Source organism: Lontra canadensis, unplaced genomic scaffold (assembly GCF_010015895.1).
Source record: "Lontra canadensis isolate GAN:19392208 unplaced genomic scaffold, GSC_riverotter_1.0 scaffold41, whole genome shotgun sequence".
In the NCBI taxonomy this organism is placed as follows: Eukaryota; Metazoa; Chordata; class Mammalia; order Carnivora; family Mustelidae; genus Lontra; species Lontra canadensis.
The window spans coordinates 3,748,552-3,754,551 of record NW_022631035.1 but is presented as its reverse complement, the minus strand read 5'-3'; the positions used below and the strand labels follow the sequence as shown (position 1 = coordinate 3,754,551).

At 43.8% G+C, this 6,000-nt stretch overlaps 1 protein-coding gene across 5 annotated transcripts in view; it reads left to right on the top strand.

The window, feature by feature from the left end:
- Positions 1-3,924: 3,924 nt before the first annotated feature.
- Positions 3,925-6,000, top strand: part of TNRC6C (trinucleotide repeat containing adaptor 6C) — a 95,797-nt gene continuing 93,721 nt past the window's right edge. For all 5 annotated transcript variants that reach the window (XM_032870498.1, XM_032870502.1, XM_032870501.1 and 2 more), the window contains exons 1-2: positions 3,925-3,979; positions 4,745-4,766. The gene's annotated coding sequence lies outside the window, so the exon portion shown is untranslated. The remainder of the gene's footprint in view (positions 3,980-4,744; positions 4,767-6,000) is intronic.

The window sequence follows — 6,000 nt, the reverse complement described above, 5'->3', positions numbered from 1 at the left end:
TTGATGTTAATTTTTAAGAAACTATTGGTGAGAAATGGCAGAAACTGTACTGGAGGTAGAAGGAGTTATGTCAATTGGGGGAAAGTAGATAAAATTGTATTAAAGAGTATACATCTGAATTGTGCTTTGTCCAGTAAACATGAGCTCAGGCAGGCAAGGCTTAGGAGAGCTAAGGGCCATATGGTCTCTCTATTTATGGCATTTTATTTTACTGTATAGTAAACTCTTGACTGTACTGCTGGGGGAGTAGCAGCTCTAATTGTCAGAGCAATAGAATTAAGTAGTCAGTTTTATTTCATCTTCAGTTGAATACCTTTTGTTTAATTTGGGGGGATAATTTTTTCTTTTTTTTTTTTAATTTAAATTCAATTAGCCAATGCATAGTACACCCATCATTAGTTTTTGCAGTTAGTTTTTGCAGCTTTCAAAGATGCACCTGTACTTTTCTATTTTGTTAAGTTTACTCTCTTGAGGATAATTTAAGGCTTTTATTGTACCATAGATTAAGAAAGTGTAACAGTAGAGGAGGGCAGTCACTGCTTGGTTTTTATTTATGTGCTTTCTCCCAAAATGTGTGGCGGCAGCGCGATGGTTTTAGGCCCACAGCATGTACACGGCCCGGCACCCACAGGCTCGCCTGTGCCTTCAGACCCTGTTAAAATGCAGATTTCCTGGTGTCCCTGCACTGTTGAACATGAGAATATTCCTGGAAAGTGTCCTCTGAAATAACAAATGATCACCATTTTCCAAACTTGATAAACGTACTGAATGAGCTTCTTTAAAAGCAGTGTTCTCAGCCTTGGCCAAACAGCAGAGCCATCCAGAAGCTTTAAAAACTGCCTCTGCTTCCACTCCCAGAGATCGCACGGAGTGGAGTGGCGCCCTGGCTTCGGGAGGTTTTAAAACTTCGTGGGTATTTCTGATGAACAGCCAAGACTGAGAACCACTGTTTTAAAGGAATAATATTCTCTAAGTAGCCCCCTCCCCCACACCATGTTGCTTTAAATTATGTTTATTATGGTAGTGTTTAAATATGTACAAACTGACAGCAGGTTGAAATTCCTTATGTATGTAGTTGTTTGGTGTGTTTTTTTTTTAAAGATTTTATTTATTTATTTGACAGATAGAGATCACAAGTAGGCAGACAGAGAGGGGGAAGCAGGCTCCCCGCTGAGCAGAGAGCCCGATGCAGAGCTCGATCCCAGGACCCTGAGATCATGACCTGAGCCGAAGGGAGAGACTTAACTCACTGAGCCACCCAGGCGCTCCCTTATGTATATAGTTATATATAAAACCCATTAATGAATGAAAAAACCTCAAAATCAGTAAATTCAAAACAACATTCATGTATATATGGATGTAATTTTCCTGAGGTTTTTGTGCATGCTTTTCTTTCTGTCTAGTCTGGTAAGTTCTCTTTGCCACCTGGATCAGTCTGGGCCCAGGCAGGAGATAAAAGCACACAGTAATGTAAACAGGGAAAGTTTCTTACAAAGAAGAGTTAAGCTGTGATAACAAAGTCACTGCAGAAACCATATGGGACCCTAGGGCTGAGGGAGAGTCCCCAAGGAAGGCTGGGGTTCAGACTCGCTGAAGAAGGGGGATTTGCAGCCCACCAAGTGGCAGAGCAGCTCCGTGATTTGCCCAAGTTGGCGAGTCTGCAGTTGCCGGGCAGCGACGGGACTGGCTCCGGAAAGCCACAGCCATTAGCGGGTCACAGGGCTGGCCGCACAGGCAGCAGGGGTCTGGGGGGCAGCCTTCCCGGGGGCAAACTGCAGCTGATGGCCGCCCATGTGCTGAGCAGGTAGGAGTGTCATCAGTGCAGCAGGAGACATGGAGCCCACCAGGTCCCAGATGGGAGGGCCCTGTCCTCAGCAGGACCACAGGAGAGGAGTGTAGGGGCGGGGCAAGCAGCCGGAGGCCTGGGGCGCACAGTGTCTGTTGAAAGGGTCTCGGGCAGTTGGTTCTAGTCCGTGAGCCGCAAGGTTGCTGAGGGACCACCCTTTCTGGCCCATGGCTGGGGTCATCACCGGTGTCCTCACAGCTACATGCTCAGTCGTGCTCCCTGGAAAGGAAGAACTACCTAAACGAACCTCCCGTTTACTGCAGAGTGCGTGTTGAAGGTTGAATTTGGAGTTGCCCAACAGTAAATTGGTATCTGACCCGCCGCCCTGTGCCAGCCAAATGTTTTTGCAGTGTTTAAGGCCCAGCTTACAGGCTGCCTGACCCTTCCAAGTGGGGTTACCCTGTGCTGTGCTCCCATGTATCCTTATAGTAGCTCACCATGCTGTGTAGGAATCTTTGTTTAAAAACTAATTGCTCTTGGGGTGCCTGAATGGGTCAGTTGGTTAAGCGTCAGACTCTTGATTTCAGCCCAGGTCATGATCTGAGGGTCATGAGATCTAGCCCCACGTTAGGCTACACCCTGAGTGTGAATTCTGCTTAAGATTCTCTCTTTCCCTCTCCCCCCACCCCAAAGCTCTCTCTTTCTCTAAAAAAAAAATAAATAAAATTAATTGCTCTTTGGGACACCTGGGTGGCTCAGTCCTTTAAGTGTCGCACTCTTGATCTGAGCTCAATTCTTGATCTCGGGCATGAGTTCGAGCCCTGTGTTGGACTCCACACTGGCCATGAATCCTACTTGAAGAAAAATTGCTCTTTCAAAAAATGCCATGTAGGAATCTTATTTAAAAAATAATTGCTTTCTCTTGGCAAGGATGCCCGTTCCCACTGTTGGTGGGAATGCAAACTGGTGCGTCCACTCTGGAAGACAGTGTGGGGGTTCCCCTCAAAGGAACTGCCATCCAGCAATTGCACTACTAGGTAATGACTCAAATACCAATTTGCAGGGTTACATGAACCCTGATGTTCACAGCAGCATTATTAGCCGTCGCCGAACTATGGGAAGAGCCCAAATGCCCATCGATTGATGAATGAATAAAGAAGTTGTGATATGCATGCATGCGTGCGCGCACGCACGCACAGACACGAAACACACAATGGAATATTACCCATCAAAAAAGGATGAAATCTTGCCATTTGCAACGACGTGGATGGAGCTAGAGAGTATTATGCTGAGCGAAATAAGTCAGAGAAAGAAAAATCCCTTATGATTTCATTCATGTGGAATTTAAGAAACAGATGAACATGGGTGGGGAGGAAGAGAGACAAACCAAGAAACAGACTCTAGACTATAGAGAACAAACTGAGGGTTGCTGGAGGGGAGGTGGGCAGGTGGTCGGTTAAATGTGTGTTGGGGATTAAAAGAGGGCACTGGCTATGATGAGCACCAGGTTTTGTATGTAAGTGCTGAACCACTAAATCCTACACCTAAAATTAATATTATACTGTGTGTTAACTAACTGGAATTTAGATTAAAACTTGGGGGAAAATCTAAGAAAAAATTTTGTTTTTCCAAGCAAATGTATACATTACAGTATGCTTGAGAATCACTTCCAAAAATTCTGATGTGGTTGGGCTAGGATGGAACCCAGTAATCTGCATTTTTGATAGGTAGTCTGGAGGATGCTGAGGATGTGGCTTCTGAGAGGACAGTGAGAGCTGTGGGTCTGGGGCTGGACTGTAGGAACAGTGTCTTACTCTGTTTTGTACCCTTACTGCCCGATGCGCTCCTGGCTAGAAGCATGGTGTTTGGCACCTGGGCAGAATGATCGACTCTGGGAGCACGAACGCGGTCGGGAGCCCCTGAGAAGTGGGTGGCCCAGAGAGGGGCCTCCTGTTTCCCGCTCCTTCTCAGAGTGCCTTTCCACCTTCTGTCTACGAAGCTCAGCCTGACCTAAAACTCCCTGCAGCTAATGTTTTGTTGTTGTTTGATCTAAAATGGACATTCTACCAATGCCACCTTTCTTTGTTTCATAGGGAGAAAGAACAAGAAACACGAAAAGAGGAACGTTTGATGGAAGAAAAGAAAAAGAAAAAGCAGGAAGAAAAGAAAAAGAAGGAAGGTGCTCAGAAAAAGGTTTGGCTGGCATTCCTCCTTCACTGTCTGTGATCGCTGTGTGTGTCATCCGCATTGTCACGGGCATTATGGTAGAGTTCCATTTTACGACCTCAGAAAATCAGTATGTTAAATCCATAATTAGCAAAACGTAGATGTCCTAGTGAAACAAATACAGAGTGACAGCCACAGAATGTCTTTCTTAAGGATCCTAGAAATAGTAGAGCTGAGTTTTAAGGAGGTCTGATTTTCGTTATTGGTGATGAAGAATGTTCATACGATTCCCCTTACTATCCAGAACAGCCATGTCTTGAGAAACGAAATGAAAAGGGCCGTGTAGCTGATTGTATTAGGAAAGCTAGAAATAATTTTTGCAGGTTTGGCAAATGTTCTCTTACAAATCCTATCAGTAAATATTAAAAATTAAAAGGCTTTCTGTAAATCTTATCATCTCATTTGACTCTTACTACATTTACTATTCCGAGTTAGGCTGTTTGTTGTTGGTCTTGCCTAGTTTAGATGCACCTTTTAATTTAAACTGTACCTTTTGGCCTGTGTTAAAATACAGAGTTCTGATGAGCTACCAGATAGGGGTTTTTTTGCCTTTAGGTCAGTATTTGCAGGTAATAGCATGTGGACTATGTGTTTTCCCAGTAATAAATTTTAATAAATTGGGCAAAAACTTGTTTTGAAAATTTCCAGTATTAAATTCTGCTTATAAAATTTCATAGATGTGCACATTCTACACATTATTATTCCTAAAGAGTTTCTGATTTTTTTTTTCAGGCTGCTGATCAAAAAACCAAAGGTAAGTTTATTTTATTTGGGGGTGGTGGTACATTTTATGGCAGCACCACAGTCTTTATGATGAAGATGACTTTTAATTGATAGTTAAAAACAAAGAATCTAACTCTGGCTTTGAATCTTTTGAATCTTCTTTTTATCCCTGTGTATTTCTGCATTTATTACTGGTTTCACCTCCGTATTTCATTGGCATTTCATCTAAAATGCCTAAAGCATGTTGTGTTCACTTTCTGAACAATGCTTTTTACTTTTCCTTTGGTTTGCTTTCCACCAAACAAGGACGAAACTGATAAAGGTGATCCGATTTGAATAAGAACAGCCCAAAGATACTGCATTTTTTTGAAACTTCCAATTTCTCTTTGCCCGACTGTATAACAAAAAGAGGTATATATTCTTTCTGTATGCCCTCTTTGCTAATTGATATGTAGGTTTTTTTCTTTTCTTCTTTTTTATTTTCTAAGTTAAAACTTTACTTGTTAGTGTCTTAGCGGGTATTAGAAACACACGTAGTTCCCCAGTAACAGAGGCGTCCCTGGGGTTTGCTGGAGAAGGGGCACAGCGGAGGCTGCTCTGGGAGCCTCTTCACCCTGTGCTCGCCCTGGTCCTGGGCTGTGCAGTGAAAGAGGGGCGTGTGCGTACGAGCCGCTTCTGCCCGCTCTGTTGAATTTGGGGCCAGTTACTTCATTTGTCCAAGCCTCAAGGATCTTCTACTGAAAGTGAGAAAGCTGGTGAGTGAGTGGCTCCGACCTCATAAAGCTCCTGTGAAGATTAAATGAGATCATGTATGAAAAGGGCTCAGTGCCCAGCACGTAGTTGGCGCTCAGGAAGAGTGAGCTAGAACTAATTGTTAGGATGGTAAAGATTCTGTTGAACGCATGTACACAATTGTACGCGCAGGCAAGAGTGCTACAAAGACTTATCAGCTTGCTGTCTCAGGCGGTGCCACTGGTATTGGTAGTAATTGGTAGTAATGGTGGTACCACTATCATTAGTAGTGTACCACTACTTATACTCTACTTTTGTTTGGCATCTTAGAGTTTCCAAAGTGAAGTTTATTTACATGACTTCATTCAGACTTCATAACTAAGCAGGGCAGGTGGTAGGTGACTGTGGAGAAATCGAGGCTGACACGCGAGTTAAGGGGCTTGAGCCGGGCCTCTGACCTCCGTGCAGTGGGCCTCCGGGCACCGGCACCAGGGTCACGGTAAGATGGGATTCCGTGTAAAGTAAATATTATA